General features: G+C 43.5%; 1 protein-coding gene across 1 annotated transcript in view; it reads right to left on the minus strand.

Annotated features, from left to right (window-relative positions):
- Positions 1-17,953, minus strand: part of ADGRL3 (adhesion G protein-coupled receptor L3) — a 338,557-nt gene that overhangs the window by 186,192 nt on the left and 134,412 nt on the right. The window lies entirely within an intron of this gene.

The following is a 17,953-nucleotide window of genomic DNA, read 5'->3' on the forward strand; positions in this document are numbered from 1 at the left end:
AGAGGTAAAGAGAGAAAGGAGAAAAGAGAATAGATTAATGGTACTGTATTGGCCAGGTACTTTTCTTTACCTCTTTCATATGAAAAGGAAGCTTTATTAATTTACTTTAGTATGTGAACATTTTATATATATGTATAAAGCCTTTCCTCTGAAAAACACTGGATAATATGCAGACAAGCCGAACAAAATACAGATAAATTTTAACTTTACAAAAATTTTTAAGAAGAAAAAAAACACCCAACACTTGGGACATCCCAAGCCCCCTGAACTATCTGAGATACCTCATCAGCAGGAGCCTTGGACTAGTTTCATAGAGCAAAATGACACACCCATGCACTGAAATATGACTGATACGGATTTACGTATAGAATAAAAACTCCAGGGAGAAACTTTACAGAATATACATCTACATGTATTTCGCCAAAATCCTGGGAAACAGGAATCCCTACTTTAAGCAGGAGAATATTCCCTTAAGACATGAATATATTCCCTTACGACACTAATACGAAACTTAGGAGAGTCAAATGAAGCACACTGGTAGATGTTCGTAGAGTCCTGTCCTATGTCTTGGAGAAACAAGCTTTAGTAAGAATTGGGAAAAAAAACCAGTTAAAATATTGTAATACTTATATGATTTATAAGATCCTGAAGACTTACAGTGTTAATGAGTTAAAAATATCTAAGCACTATTTAAAAAGCCCAACCCCAGAACTTGCTGGAAATTTTTATGTGAATTATTCACCACGCATAATAATGCTGCTGAAGAGGTTGCGTCCCTTCGGACAAAGCCCCTTGCAGTCAGAATAAATAAATGCAGTGCTCGTATTAATTGCTAAATGCTCAGTACCAGTTTCTATAGCTAACAACCTCCTGTGAGAGGCCTTGACAGCCCTCGTCCAAAAGCCCCCTGCAGTTGTGGCACAGATGCCTTCTTCTTCCAGCATGGTGGGGCCCCAAACAGCTTCTGACTCTCAGCCCTGGGGTATGCTGGTTCTGCAAGGCCTCTTCCCTGAAGGTGCAGAAGACAGGCCCCATAAAATATCATTGAGGGAGAAGTGAGAACTTGCCAGCAAAACAGTATGATTTTGACAGCTGAGGGATCTCTGTTCAGAGAAGCGAGACAGGAATGCAAAGGTATGCACGTGCGCTTTGTTTTTGCTTGCCCAGAGTTCACTCCGGCCCCTTCCAGACCGAGACACTTGCCAAATGACTGTCCTCCGGTGCTGGGACTGCAAACCCCTTTGCATTCAAAAGTCTCATTCATTTGGATGGGAAACTGCAGGCTCAATGGAAGAACGATTTCAGGATAAGACTGCAAATGCATTGGCTAGACATGTGGATCTGCACTTTGCTGTGCAGGAAGGCATACATTCGGAGCCAACTGCAGCTCCCCAAATGAATGTTTCCAAACTTAAACAGTCTTTTTTACCTGGGCTTAGTTCCAGGCTCCTTTCTACCTCATAACAGGTTAAGGTTAAAGGCAAATGTTTTCACCATGTGGCTGTCAGGGCTCTAGGGAGCAGAGACAACGCATTTCAGTGCAAGCACCTGGTTTTGCAAGGGAAAGAGCCAGCAAGAATAAAAGGCACCCGACCCAGCAACTGGAGAAACCCGCACAGCAACTGCTGTCCCTGTCCCAGGCTGTGACTGGCCACAGTTAAGTGAGGTATTCAGAAAAACATTAAACGTCCCTGGTAAAAGCAAGAAAGCAACATGACAGATCCCCAAATGTATGGCTTCACACTGATTCTTCTGGCTGATGGTATACTGTACCTTTAGCAGCATAGAAGGCAGTAATTTACATTTCCAAATGGACAAAAGCTTTTGTAATGCACTCGAACAGCAATGTGATACTGTAAAGCAGGAAGAGAGAAGCTTCTGCAGGAGATAATATATTCGTGACCAGCTGAGCTGAGTGACCTGAAGCATTGATTACCCTTATCCTGAATAGCTTGTATGTGTTATTAGCGTTCAGTGCCATATCCAGCTCTCTTATAAGTCCAGACACAGTACGTGTTGTGGTGACCTGCTGCATGGTGCTTTCCATTGTATGTATCCCCAATACGTATTTTCCTCCTGCTGATTTAAGACTTAATGCTTTTGAATTTCAATAATTACTCAGCTTATATTGGGACATCATATTATTTGAATAGGTTGCATGGGAGGCTTGGAGGATTTAGCTCACTGAGCCATATTAAAAGGAAGGGTCTAATTAGGGTCTGATTATCCCTTCAATTATGCAACATATCACTGCAATACTGTCTTCATAAAGTATTGGAAGCATTTTTAACATTTTGCCCAATTACAGACAATTTTACATCTCTGCAATGCCTGTGCCAGTCCACAGAATTTAAATACTGCTTAAAGCACAGGAGGCACCTTGCCTTCCTACAGGGATCTACAGAAAAAGCAAGCATATACAGTTATTTCTCTTACAGCGAGATCTTCCACTCCTGCTATTGCTGCATTGGAGCAGAACAAAGGTATTTCACCTCAATTTCCTACGCCAGTTGCAGGCCAGTGCCATTGGCTTCAACAGTGCCAGAGGCCCAAAGGAAATCAAGAACCACTTGCCAGGTCTGAGGGGAGTTACAAACAAGACTTTCCACATAATCTGATTTTCTCCTGTTTCCTCGGATGGAAGAAAAACTGAGGCCAATGTGCGATCATCAGCTGCTACAGCCTGCCCCTGCTGTGCCTGGGGCTGAGTGATCAGGCAGATTCCTGTCACCTATTCAGAGAAATCGCACAAACAAATTAATTAAATGCTTTTAGTACTGCTGGGTTGAGGCTCTGTAAATACACTTTTAATTTCTGGCACAATTAACACTTGAACAATGTTAACTGCTCATTTCTTACCACCATATTGAGTTGCACTCAACTGTTTAAGGCACAAGCACAAAGTGGTAGAGTCCTGTAGAGAGCTCTCTCCCTGGCACTGCTTCAAACACACAACAGGAACACAAAACTCCTGGAAAAAAATTATCTGAGTAGGGGGGATGTTAAAAGGCAATTGCAAAAATAAGTAAAAAGTTGTGTCCTGTACTTTGCCAACTGTTTTTTTTTTCAGGACAGATGTTTAATAGCAAAATGAGTGACACCCACTCCCTGTTCCTGTCCTTCGCAGGTCAAACTGATTTAATATAGCGTTAAACACATAGTTAATGACAAAATAGAAAAACTAAGAAAACAGGTTTTTGAGGCTGACCTTAGTAGCACAAGATGCAGTGTCTCAGCCATGCTGAGGCTGCTTCATGCCAGACGTGGCTAACCACTGCATCTTGCCTCCACCAACCAGCACCAGATGTGTGGGGAGGTGAAGCCAAAAAGCAGTTATGGCTCTGGGGAAGCAACTAGGGAGAAACATCCTCAGATGGCACAGCACTGGCCTCGTGCCCTGCCCCGACACATCACCTTGGTGCAAGATGATGACCATCAAATAGTTGACTCACCACTTGGCCCTGAGCCCTGTTGTGCTGGACTCGAGCACTGAGCTCCCTCCAACGATAAAACAAAGTCTGGAAGGTGCCTTGCACCAGGGCTCCTCATACAAGGATGGGCTGGGATCTACAGCCTTTTCTTTCTTTCTCTAATCCCTAGACCCCAAGCTCCTTGGCCAGCCTTGTGCCACCAGCAAAGCACCTACCACTGTCTCAACCTTTGACTTGAGGGCTTCCCTATAGCACCCACAGAGAGCTCTCCCAATTTACATGTTTCTCCCCAACACCCCCCCCCCCCCCCCATCTGTGGGTTTTAGGTTGAACAGGAACATGTTTGGGAAGCTGCAAACTAGCAAGGCACCCCAAAGCATGCCTGTGTAGAGACTGCTCGGAGATGAAGGCACTCGTCTGTTTTGAAGACATGGCTGGGTGCTGGAGTCTCAGTCTTCCTCTACTAAAAGAAGGTTAAAATAAACAAGAGATGCTTTCAAAATTCAGGGCACCAAAGCACATGTCAATAACAGACTTCCTTTTAGCTATCACAATAGAAATCAGTAGTCTAGGCAACTAGGCAATACACAGGCAGGGGCAGCATCAGATTCACAGCATATCCAGCATGGCAGAACACTGATAACAGGATCCTGTAGTCAGTGCTAGAGAAACTCTGCCCTCTAGGGTGTAGGGAAATCTGCTGTTGGGTAGGATGTATTCCCAGTCACGCTAATAGTAATAGGGCACATGAGGTCCTGAGAAGTTTCTCTTCCCAGCATCTAAAATTTAAGAAAGTGGTTGAGGTCCAAGAGGAAATGCAGCAGTTGACAGATCAGAGGCACCATGAGAGTGGGGCACAGATACTGCAGAAGGGTCATCAGCTTCTCACTTGTCCCTCTGGTTCCCCATCCCAGCACCCAGCCAGCAAGGCTGAAGAGGACCACACCTGTACGTGTTTCAAACCCACAGTGCTCTACCATTGGGAAGCACAGGTGGTACATAGACAGATCCCAGTGGGGAAGCACACTTGGAGGAAAGCTAAACTCTGCAGCAGTCAATCTAAAATATATACATATATGTATATATATATCTCTCTAAACCCAGGGAATGAAAATCGTAGAATCATAGAATGTTTTGGGTTGGAAGGGACCTTAAAAATCACGTAGTTCCAAACCCCCTGCCATGGGCAGGGACATCTTCCACTAGATCGGGTTGCTCAAAGCCCCATTAAAATACCAAAAATATGAAAATACTCTTTTTTTATTAATTTGTACTTAAAACACACACACACACACACCCCGCCCCCCCCTATGGTTTGCCAGAAGAACAGTTAGAGAGCTAGCTCAGCGTTTATATGACACGAGCTGTTCTGGCAACCTAAAGTTCAAAATGCTGCAGAAGTATCCATCTCTGCTTCGTTTTCTTCTCCTGACACATAATTAAAATGACAAAAGAGACCACATAGCCAAGCTCAGCACTCACTCCGTGCAGCACAGGCGCAAACCAAACCACACGCCACCATTTCTCGTATCCACCCACTCCTTCTAGGAAAGCCTGGGGTCCCACTGTAGCGCAGGTGTGTGGTCGCTGGACCCCAAACACCCTAATAACAGGAACACAGCCACATCCACTGCCGCAAGCTGTAGCCAGCAGAAGATCAGATGACATTTTGCCTCTAGGCAAAGGAAAAGCAAAAGCAAGATAGTAGTCTTTGGTCTCAGTCCCTTCATTGCAACTGTCCTTGCTACAGAAGACACAGTGACCAGCCTCTGTCCCCATCCTCCACATCAAGCTGCCCCCAAGCTAGAATTTAGCTGCAGCCCCAGTGAAGCACTCATTTTATGAGCTTTTAATGTGAAAAGTTTTAACATGCAACAGGGGAAACCGTCTTGGGTCTTGGCTCTGGAGCAAGCACAGAAAATGGAAGAACTAGGTTTTCTAAGACTACTTTTCAAATACATACTGTTGCTATCTTCCCATTTTTGCCACCTAATCCCACTTTAGTACAATTTTTTTTTTTTTTTTTTTTTTTTCCCCTCAACATGACGGGTTTTCTAGAAATCATTTCCCTTCCTTTTCAGAGCAAGAACAATGCCAGCTTCCTTTGGCAAGGTACAATAAATAAGTACATAGCAGATTGCATTTTGTGGTCCGCCACTGCTTTACCTGGGGGATCTTCACTTGTGCCAATGGCAAGCATGTACATGCATTTAAATGGGGAACAGACTCCATTAACATTACCTGGCTTTGCAGTCCAAGAGCAACCTAACACTTGAATGTAAAGTGCTCAGACTTTCATTCTCCAGACAGAGGAATGAAAAAAAAGTTCTTATCAATTATATTGCTATGAATTAACTTTCTCACAGCTGCCAATTTCTGTTACGAAAGAACCACATGCAAGTTTGAGCCTCTCTGTTGCAGTTCTCTACCAGACCAAAACTATTCTGCAAGCTAAGTTTTAAAGTTTGTTTAGGTTTAAATGATTATAATGGTGGTACCCACTTAGTCTGTAACATTATTTATATTTCCAAGAAAATTTAAGGTTTCAGTAAACAGAGTACTTCCCTCTTTTTGACTGCATGTACCTATGTATGCACATTATACTCCCTCCCATAAGGCTAGGAAAAAAAAAAAAAATCTTGATTTATTGCACAGGAGAAATGCTTGCCTTTTACAGCAAATGAAGTGCTAATCCTTTATTTAATAAAAGGGAGGAATAGTCTTACTTGCTCTGTTTCCAAATTACATTTTTCATAGAATACCCAGGCATCAGCAAACGAAGGTGCTCTACAAGTACCTTGCGTTACAATGGCTTCATGTAACACATTCCCCAAATTATCGCCTCTTAATTAATTTCACTGTGAAGTATGGAGATTGGAAATGTCAATAATCCATAAACGCTTTCATGAACCACAACCTAAATTAGATCTGTATATATGGTATCTATAGATTTGCAGAAATCAAAGCTGTCGTTTTTCATGAGTGGAATTTTTTCTCCCTTATATTTCTATTCATCTGATAAATTTGTGAAACCTTTCAAACCATTAATTTGGGCTTCCTTAAAATGTCAGTACTTTCAGTCTGCTTTTTAATACATAATAACTAAATTTAATAATGTTCACTAAAATAATACTAAGGATTATTAATCTTAAAACACCTGTCAGTGTAACTTACAGTCATCAGGACCCAGGAAACCAGTAATATACATTAACTCTTGTCCACTAGAGGTTTCCATGAGATGAAAAAAGTTACAGTTTCCTACAAAATTGCCTTGTGTATTATAGATCAAACTTCAGGCTATTTTGGGAGGAAGACATCTCTTTGTTAGACATACGTATAATGAATAACAGTCACCAGAGGCCCAAGTCCTCACAGGGACTCTCCCCCAAACCCAAGAAATAACAATTGCTTTTCCATGGTGCTGCCCCCTCAAGGCTAATTTTCTAGGAGCTTAAATATTATGACCTCATTTCCTAATTCTGGGTACCAAAGCACACAAAAAATTACGCCTTTAAATATTTTGTTACAGGGGAAAAAAAAATCAGTCCTGCAGAAACCCAATGAAACTTTGGGATTAAGAAGTAAAATCCCTGCTACGTGCCTGGCCCTGCAAGAGCTGATGCTGTTGTGCAGAGCAGAGATCAGCGAGAAGGTTCTCAACGATTTTGCAAACATTTGGATTTCCCCAAATTCCGTGAATAATTTCTAGTCTTTCTTTGCCTCTTTCCTCTTGTGATTATTCGAGGTGGCAGTCACAGTGACTGGCTTCTCTGAAGAAGCAGACACTTCATCAGCTTCAGCAGATACTGAATGTGATTGCACTGCACTTCTAAATGTATTATTCCAAGAGGTAAATATTTTTTCCTTCAAGTAAGAATAATTGACTTAAGGTATAATGAATCCTGAAATATACTGCACTGGAAAAAAAAAAAAAAAAGCAGCAGCAAGTATTGTTATATTCAGAGTTCATCTTCAGAAGAAATACCTGATCTTTTTAATGTGTATAAATCTCTTGTGTAGATGAGATTTTACGTTTAGAGCACCATTCCAGAGATAAAGCAACCTGAAAAAGAATTCATCCTGGAATTTGGGAAACAGAAAGGTTGTTTATGCTAGTCAAAGTGTTTGTCAGAGCACTGGCCACTGCTTACCACCATCACAAGCAGTAAAATGAGCTGGGCAGACTTCTGCTGTGACCCTATGGCCAGTAGCATATACCCCTGTTGTCACCAGTTTATAAAAAACCCAGCAGTAACTTCCTAATTCACTGCAACTCTGTCAACTTGTTTTGCACCAGAATTTTCCTTTTAAATTCATCAATTAAAAAGAAGCAGCAAGATGAGTTAGCATGAGGGGGGAAAAAGGACTGTACAAGTACTGTGTTAAATTCAATTATGGCTACAAGTCATTCAGCCAAACTTTCCTTGGCAGTTGGCCTCTTATTGTTTCCAGCACAACAGCAGATGAGTGAGCTGCCATTAAATTACAGCAGAATCAGCCACCTGGACATCACTCTCCCATAATAAAAAAAAAAACCAAAACAAAAAAAACACAGCAGTGAAAGCACAGATCCAGAAAGGGAGGTAAGCACTGCAGGGCTGACCCTCTGCAGTGCTTCTTCTGTAGCTGGCTCCTGCTGCCCATGAAGAGTCTAATGCTGAGCGCCCACCAGACTTTTGCAACACAGCCCTGCAGCTAGGACAAGCGAGATGTGCAGATCCAGTCTCTCCAATGGAGGAGTGAATTAAACCTCATCCAGGCTGTGAGCTCCTTTATAAAAGGGAAGAAAGGCATTGCTGTGCATTACTTACAGCTCCAGGTCTAAAAAGAAAAAAAAGAGAAAGCTGAGGACTTTCCAAGAATGTTTATTTAATGGTGTCCCTCTGGAAAAGGCCTGGGCACAAAATGAGTACCAAGATGTTGCTCTCCTCCATCAAGAAAGGCTTCTGTGCACGTAGAGATGGACCAAGAGGTGCTGGCAGCAGGGTTTGATCCTCCAGGGCTGTTGAGTGTGGCTTTCCAGGGCAGGAACTTACATTACACTTAATTCCTAGTGCTGCCAGCTCAGCCCAGGAGTGCTCAGCGACGGGGCATGGAGAGACAGAATGGTTAAAAACCCCCACAATGAAACAGCTGTTTGGGAAATAACCTTGCCTGGTAAAATCTAATCCAAGAGAGCTCTTGTAAGCAAGTTGGAGTCTAGGTCTTAATCCCCTTGGTCATTCAGCCCACGTCTAACTGGGTCAGGTAAATGGACCCAGATAACCACCCCAGTTCTTCCTCCTCCTGGGATGTCAAATGCACAGAAAGATCACTTGGCAACTAGGCAAATGTAGCTAATTAAGAATAATTATTATTTGCATAGCTCTTTATATCTTCCTTGCCAGATGAATTGTAAACCCTCCTTGCTTGACTTTAAAAGGAACAAAAGCCTGAAGTTCATTAAAGATTTGTCCTCATCCAGCCATGAGATAAATTTGGGATGTCAAGAGCCTGACAGAGCCATCAAGGCAAACACTAGGTGTCTTGCCTTAAGCAATAAGCGGGAAGGGAAAAATGTCTTAGGTGGGGGAACGCTGAATTAAAGCTCTGTGTCTTTTGGTCCGATTTCTCTCCAAAGAGGAATAAACTGTTTGTCATCCTGCCAGCTATGAGACTAGCTATAAAATAATGGATTCCACAGGCCCAAATGAGGCTAATCATGATTGCCAAGGCATGTCTGTGCTGTGAGAAGTGAGTGAAATCTGATGCTCTTCAGAGAAAACATTTTTTGAAAAGCTCTTTGCTCTGCAATAAGCCTTGGCAGTTATCTCATGTCTTGGAGTATCTACCATATTTCTTGTTTGATTGCAAGGCATATTGCTGACACCGGCTGCTATGGCTGAATTTCCTTTAATAATGCTTTGGTAGGTAAAACACCGCTTCTTTTTAGCTATTGAGAAAACAGTAAGGAAGGATTTTGGATCAATTACCTCTCTCAATAGTACTTATTCTTAAGTTTCTCCAACTGGATGCTGTAGTAAAATGCCCATCAAAATCAGAAAAGGATATCCACAGAGCCAAACAACAAACCAACACATTTGTTTTCTTCTCTCTGAATTGGGGGAACACCTACAAAGCAGCTGGAGAGGTGGGATTTTACCGCGACCACTCTGGAGAGCGAGTGAAGAGCAGGGGAAGGAATCATTAGACTTCTTCAGGAACCGGTCCTTTGGAACAAGATTTTACAATCTGGTGTAAATTTTAACAACACCTGCTATTTAAAAAAAATAATAAGGAAAAAAGAATCAAGGCGTGACTTCTAGCATTTTTAGGTGTAAGTAACTAACGCAAGTGTGCTGTATGTGTGTGCACGCACATATGCGCACTCATATGCAGAGGAGTGACTTCCAACATTTTAAGATTTAAATAATTAACCCACGCGTGTGTCACACGCACATATGCTCACATGTGTAACACAAAGATACTGGAATAGCTTACACTTTGAGGCACATTCCCAAAACACTCTAAAGAAACGATTCTGCTGTAGTCTGACACTCGCATCCCATCTACAACCTGCTAAAGCAAGTACTGCAGAAAACTGCTTAGGAGTCCTCATTTCTTCTTCTCTTTTGCTCCAGCTCTCAGTACTCAGTTAACAAAATCTCAGCTGAGAGGCAGATGTTTTAGAGGAGATCATGCCCTGTCGAATTGTGAAAGAGTCCCATGCCTTTTCCCCGGTTCATGTTCCAGATGTGCTGGGGAGATGGGAGAGATCGTGCGCACGCCTGTGCAGTGCAAGACAGGTAGGCATAGTTGCCTCCTTGAGAGGTATGGACCAGAAGGTAACATTAAATGTGCCGGTTTGGCCGAACGTTACGGTGTCTTCAAACCCCAGCGGAGCAAATCTCTCTCTGCTGTGCACAAGCATCTTCCTCACCTCTGTTTCACTCGTTTCCCTGCCGCGCCAAGCACCACCTACCAAACAGTGCAGAAACCCCTCACATATTTGCAGAGCTGACCGAGGAGCAGAAATGAAGCCGGGAGCCCCTGCGGTGCTCTCGGCAAGGCTGCGGCAAGCCAGTCTGCCACCAGCTGAGGCTGCTGCACAAGCAGACCCTTGACAGGTTGGCGCTGGGGTGTATTTACTTAACCAAGCACACAGGTAAATGCATTAAGGGAGAGTAGCTTGCCACAGATGTGTGCTCTGAGGCCAAGTGTGGAAGAGAGAACACTTCATGGCTTTCAGGATTTGGCTCCCCACTGTTTGAATCTGGGACTAGGAAGGATGACATTATATTTTATACTTATTTTTTAATGAATAAGTACTGATATAAAGCAGGGACCTAGCTGGAATGAACTGTCACTTTAAAGGAATACATTTGAGACCTTTAACTTGCACTGGTATATTCAGTGAAATAAAAATATTATTCTGCTTGGGAGAACCACAAATTACAGCAATAAAATATATGCAGTGAATACGTAGAAATTTGGTACTATTCGCAATGAACTGAATATTAGGCACTGCTAAGACCTATCATTTTCGCCATTAATGAAAAAGAGACTATTTTATTTCTAATTTAAAGCATAAGAATTTACAAAGGTTCAGAGAAGTCTTCTGTGTGCTTTTGCAACAGCTTAACTTCTAATATATTATATATTCGAAAATTAGGATCCTCGAGCTCTTGCATGGTATTTACTGGTGCACATTATTGGAGTGGTCAGTGTGTGGTGCCCTCTGTCTATTTCATAGCCAATGCAGCACTTTCCCCATGGCATCAATATATTAAAAAATAAAAATTCTTGCTAGAGTAAAAAAAAAAATTATGTGACAATGAAACACACTTACTTTGCTATGAGGTAATTCAATAAATCTGTCTATTTTGCTTAGTTTTTATGTAAGACAACACTTATTTATCTTGCTAACTTCAAAATGGAAAAAGAATTAAGGGTGAGGTTCAGTTTTCAGTCCAGCTTTTAGTCATCTGAAAATAGGAAATAGGGCTAAGAGGGACCCTGAGAGGTCTAGGGGACAGAACCAGATGCCAAGGCTATGCCTGCTTCACATAAATGTTCTCTCTTGAAACCTCTTTTGGACAATTTAGATGAGGCAAAACCGCAAGAATCGAATGATCACATTGCCAGAGGTTTTCAGAGGGCCATCGATGGGGCCATGCTGATATGGTGGTGCGGAGGGCTCGGCCCTTTCCTTTCATTGCATGCCATTCTCTTTTGCACTCAGGAGGCCTCCTCTAACAGATCTGATGGGAGTGTGCCATGGCCTAAGCCCATGAACAGCACAAGCATAGCTTACAGCATCTCCTGGGAGAGCCTTTTGAAAACTCAGCTTCCCACCAAATTACTAAATAACCTTGGGGGTGGAAGGGAAGGGCTTTTGAGAAATTTGGACCAAAAATAAGCACAGTTAGGTGACCTAAGGTTGGTGAGAAGAGGCCGCACCAGGCTAGAATTGAAGTAAAACAGTTTAAGAAGCATTACCATTAAGATTGGTATGGAAACACAACCTAGAGATCACCCAGCAACATACATCTCAACTAGTAGCCACCAGAGCTCACCGCTAACCCAGCCTGCTTTTTCCATGTTCACCTGTCAGAGAGAGGGGCAGCAGTTTCTGATGACCAGCAAAACACCGATGTGATAATAACACATGTTCCTGGCAGTGACAGCACATTATAAAATTCAGATCACACTTAGTCACAACCCAACAAAGGTTTAATCAACTGTTTGGCCTCAACAGGCTTATGAAAGCCTGAGATATTGTGTATGTCCATCACAACTTGAAGGCAAGAGCAGTGCCTCGAGTGAGGGGTTGTGGGTAGCCCACCCTCCTGCTGGAAGGAGCTCATGTGGCATGATGTTTCACAAATGCATACTTCCATAAGACATTAAACAACTTTCAGTGCATTACTATGTTCTCATTGAGCTAATGAGCAAAACAGAAGAAACACGAAGAAAGTCCCCATGATGGCTCTGTCTGGGTTGACTGAGGTGGAAGGCCTGATCTTTAGCTCTAAAGACATTAGTCTAAATTAGCAGAAGACCAACCCATTTTTTAAAAAGGGCTCTGATTTAAAGACAGCAGGTACTCAGCAGATTCAGAAAGATGATAGCCCATATATAGAATGTTTCTGTGACCTGAGCCATGGAGAAAGGATGGAAGTGTACGTATTACTTCAGCTGAGAGACTGTCCTTCTCCGAAAGCTAAAAGAGGGAGTGCCAGGGCAGCTCGTGTGCCTCTTCTGGTGTCACACTCAAATGGAGGAAGGAAAGAAGGTAGATGGATAGGACGGCTCCAACGCTGCATGCTCGCAGGAGCTAGGAGACACAGCTGACATGGGGGCGAGGGAGGAGGAGGGAGCAGCAGCAGGGCCATCATGCCCTTTGGTGTGCACCAAGGTTTTGATGACCCCGGGCCAGGCTCCCAGCAAAGGACCCCACGGTTGGGCTGCAGTGTCCAGGCCAGTTCGGCTCACGGACTAGGACCTTTTTTGTGATTCATGATTTCAGCCACCAGAATATGTGCCCTTGAAACATGACATTGGAAAGGAATAAAAAATGAGCACAGAAATGCCACTTCACATGGCATTTCAGTGTGCATCAGAACAAAGAAAGCCATGCCCATCCCTGCAAAAATCCCCAACTCCCTCTTGCGTGAAGGCACATCCAGAAGAGCCCATGCTTTCTTGTCCTCCCCTTACGTGACCACATATCCATCTCTTCGAGCCAGCGTTTCTGCCTCTCTCACTCCCACAGCTGTGCAGCAAAGACAGCATTCCTCACAACAGCTGTGAAATCTATAGGTAAAGACAGATCTGATCGATTTACAGGAACCCCCGCTGCTGAGCCAAGCTGTTAAGCAGTTCATAACCCCAGCAGATGCCTCTGTTTTTAAGCCATGGAAAACCTTCTGGGCAAGGTACGGCGTTGGTCTGGTCATGGCCAACAGGCAAGAAATGCAAGCTGGAAGCAGCCCGTTTTGCTGGCTTTCAGATCTTTTAGTGGACCTCTCTGACAGTTTGCAAAATACACCTTTGACTGATGGCTTCTGGACTCTCTGCTCAATGCAAAGAGTAGGTATTACACAGCTACTCCCTCCAAACCGCACCTGAGCAAGTAATACCTCCTTTTTACAGGTAAAGGAAGCCAACACAAATGCCAACACCCTGAAACATAGCAGAGCAACGATCAGTGAGCTGGCACAGCTGGCCAGGTATTTAATTCACTGCTCACGGCAATTCTCAGTTTGCAAACTCTCTAGTAATATTACTGCTCCAGTTTTCAAGATGGCAAAAGGGAAAAAAACCAGGGATTTTACAGTTTGCTTCAAGTCATGCAACGAAGTCAGAGGAAAACTGGACCAGCTGCTCGTGACACAGTATGTAGTGAATTAAGCAAAAATGAAACTGTGTTTGACATATGCACAGCTGTGCATGAACGCAAGGACAGGAGAAATATGTTCAATGAAAAACGGAGATGACAAGTCTAGTACGTCAGAGGTCTTCAGAAATCTGGATGTCCCACAATAAACCTCAGTTTGCTCAACATGTCTCATTCCTTCCTGAAGCGTGAGTGGAGCCAGGAGAAAGCATCCACAGTATACACAACAAGGCTGCATTAAAATTTCCTCTTATTCTCTCTGTATGTTTTTTTGGGGAGAGTGGGGGCTGCAAGAGAACTATGTGTAAGTTTAAAAAAAACCTAAACAACGCCTAAATAGGTATTTTAAAATTATCTGTAATTTCCATCCACAGCCACATGCCACTTTGGATCGGAATTGCAATTTTAAGTTCTTCTCAAAAACCTTATTTCACTGCTTACAATTCTGGTCATCTCTGACTGCATCACAACCAAATATATAGAGAAAATACCAGCCAAAAAGAACAAGGCTCGGTTTCCTAAAGAGAGAGATGAAACAATCACTTCACGACTCACATTCACAGGGAAAAAAATACTAATTTTAAAACTATATACATATTCTCAAGTTGTCATGCTGATTCTCTTAAACAAAGGCCTTCAGAAATAAAAAGCATTTTGTTTATACTTGCTCAAAGTTAGAAAAATAACACAAACACTAGATGCAATGTAAAAAAGAACTGAAACATTTGGTTTTGCCATGAAGAAAGCTGGCTTTTTCATGGACATACCTTGTTTTGTTCCTCTTAATCCTATTATAAACACAAGCCTCACAGTTGTTGTGAAACTGCTTCTCCGAATGCTCCTGTTATGCATGCTGGGTTTCAAAACTTAGTCAAAATCGTGGATCAACAAGCCAACGACAGCATTTCCATTGTGGGTGTGATTGCCATGATGGCAAAGATACCAGGCAAGGAAATGTCCTGTTATTTTTTGTAGTACTTATCCTATAGCAATATCCCAAGACCAGAGCAGAAATAGGCAGCAGTCCACTGCTAATGTGAGAAACGATTGCTCTCCCAATAGCTTGCAAGCTAAACAAACAGAATAGTCAGGCTTAATTAAAGATTGATTAAGATTCCCATTTGGGAACAGTGGCAGGAAAATATTACCTGCTTCACCCAAGGTCACCCAAGGAAGCCATGGCAGAGCTGGGAAATTGTGCCAAATCTGGATTCCAGCACTTTAACCATAGCCCAGAATCAAATAGGAAAACCTGCAAGTGTAAGGAGCGAACACAGATGCTTTCCTCGAGGGATGATGACTGCAAATGCAGCTGTTGGCATCCTTCCAGTGTCCTGTGTGCAGCCTGGCAAGGGCACCTTGCACAGGTCTTTTTAAGGGTGGTTGGGGGATCACAGCATGGTGGCCCCCCTTTAGACAGACACCAAGCAGGTATAAGAGAGAATTTTTCTGTTCCTCTAGTCCCACACGTTCAATGTTGTGAACTCCTGTGGGTAACATTTGCTCAGGAGAGAGGATGCAATAGTTGGATTTGGACACTGAAGTCTTTTCAATGAACTCACAGCTATTTTCTCTCAGTCTTGCTGCCTGCCTGGATGCTTGTCGGCTGCTGTCAGCAGAGTCTGGCTGAGAGTGGGGAATGTCTGGTCCTAGGGAAATCTGCTCTAAGGAACCGAGAAGGGTTGTTACCTTACAGAATCATTTTCAGGTGTTGGCCTGCCAACTGGCCAAGCACTTCCTAGTGACAGCCTCGCCATAGATCTGACTCTACGGTTGGATTCATGAAGCAGCAGGAGGGAGAAAAGCCTGTAAGAAATGCTCCTCTGTCTTCTTCAGCTCGTGAAAAGCCTGTTTCTCTTCCTCTGAGAGCTGGGCCTGTCCTCAGCTGTTACAAGGTTAAACTCCCAGAATAGGCTGGACTTTGGAAAGCCACCAGGAGATGAAAGCTGGTGTGCAACAGAGCTGCTCCTCTTTTACACAAGTCAGCTCTGAAGAGGAAAGGCTATGGTCTGTGCTCTGGACAAAGTGCCAATTGCCTTCTGGATACACTGCTGGGTTGCCGTGATGCTGGCAAAGGCTCAGAAACAGCTCCTCCCAGCATCATGTTGTCAGGGCAGCTGTCTTTGCATGAACCTGCTGGCAGTGCCCATCCCAGGAGTGGGGATGGCCAAGGAGGTGACAGTCATCATCTCCAGCAGCCAAAGCTGCTGGGATGCCACCAGCATGGTCACCACTGGTGACTCATTGTGAATAAGGTCTAAGGCAGCTGGGGATGGGAACGGGGATGCTGCTCGATGGGCACTGAACACAGGGAAACAATATGGGGTTAGAGCCACAGCCCCTTTGGCAAATGGTCCTAGGGTGCCACCATCCTTCCCCTCTCTAACAACAGAGCACCAGGGCATATGGTGCTCTCACTGATGCTCCTTCTCCCCCATTCCTGATGTCTGCACAGCAGAAGGCTCTTAGGTTGCTCACTGATGCTCCTTCTCCCCCACAGGTTGCAAGGTGAAGTCAAGCTGGAAGTGGCTTTGCATGTATGCACATGCCATAGAGCTACGCTAGACTGACGGATGCTGATTTGGTCATGGGGAAGGATATGTCCTTAATATACACCACCAGAGCTGCACCAGCTTGCAGTGGCTCTGGATAAAGGCCTTAATGTTTTCTTTCCTAGCAATGCCAGAGGAAGCCAAGGACCACCAAGATGCCACCTTCAAAAAACACAGGCCAGAAGCATAAGAAAGTGGAAAACAGGACAGAAAGAGCTGGAGTTCAGGATTACTGTAGGGATGGCATTCACAGCAGGGGAGAGCAAAATGAGATGTTTAGGTGCTTCAGCAAAATAAATGCCAAGGTAGACAAGTACCAGTGGGGCTCAGCCAGTTAGGCCCTCTGTTAAAGTTCTGAGCTCTGCCTGGCCATGACTGCAAGGGTGGCCTAATGCAGTGACGTGTGTGACATGCACACAATGGCTCGGGAGTCACAGGACCTTCAACTCTGAATTTCCCTACTATAACAGCAGGAATCTGCCTGTTAGATTATACAAAAAGTTATTTTGTGTATGAATGCTGTGAGGACTGAGATGAAAGGAAACACGACCCCCCCTCAAGAGACAGTATGAGATACAGTTCCTTCCAGGAAAGGGTTAAGAGGCTCTACAAAGCACATCTTGCTACCCCTGCTCGCAGGGAGGATAAATGGAGAGCACTTGGTGTGCAGAGAAGACTTCAGCTCTAAAAAGTGCAGTCCTTGGGGAGGAGCCCTAGGAGTGGCTCAGCACGCTATTTTTTGTTGCTTTCTGTGTTAATAAATCTAAAGGGGACTTTGGGCTTTGCATGCAACATGGACTTTATTTATAGAGCAGGTCAGCGAAGGCTCCTACTCGCAAAGTCGATAGTGGAAAATGGCACTGCTGTACACAATATCATCACACCAGGGACCTGAGTGTGCAGAATGTTGAGCTTGTTGACTGTAATCAGAATTTCTGCTTTGTCCTCCAACCTTTAGCCACATAATGACTATGTTTCACAAGAGGAAAACTGGAACGGAAAATAGGAGCCGACAGGTTAGGGCACAACTGGGTTTCCTTCTGGACCATCAGGATCCATCCAAGTCACACCCAGTCAACATAGCGTTTGCAATCATGACCTTCTCTGGCAATTACATCTTCGCTTCCCTGTTAAAATATTTTATCCAGCAATGATTTTGCAGCTCCATGAAGCATTCCTGATTAGATTTTCAACAGTGTTACACATGAGGTCTCTTGTACAGAACAGTTTTCACACAGAAAATGTGAAAATCGCCGTTCAGCAGTTTTCAGTGCACGTTTTCAAGGAAAATTAGAAAGAGAAAAATCTTATTTTATAAAAAAAGTAATTTTACAGTGCCTGAAAATTCTTTAAAAACAAGACTTTTTTTTCCCCACATCTGTGCATTTAAGCAAACGTGTATAAATGAAGCTTTGTTAAGAGTAAAAAATTAGCAACTAACACCACACACATTCAGGAACTGTAAGCCACAATTAAAATCATCTATAGCACCATCGTAGGCTATTGCCCTGCACTTTTAGGGCAAACAAAGGAGGAGCAGAGAGAGTTTTCAACTTGTCCAAGATTAATTCCACACATTAGAGTTGGAGATG

The sequence above is a fragment of the Buteo buteo genome, chromosome 1 (assembly GCF_964188355.1).
Source record: "Buteo buteo chromosome 1, bButBut1.hap1.1, whole genome shotgun sequence".
Lineage (NCBI taxonomy): Eukaryota > Metazoa > Chordata > Aves > Accipitriformes > Accipitridae > Buteo > Buteo buteo.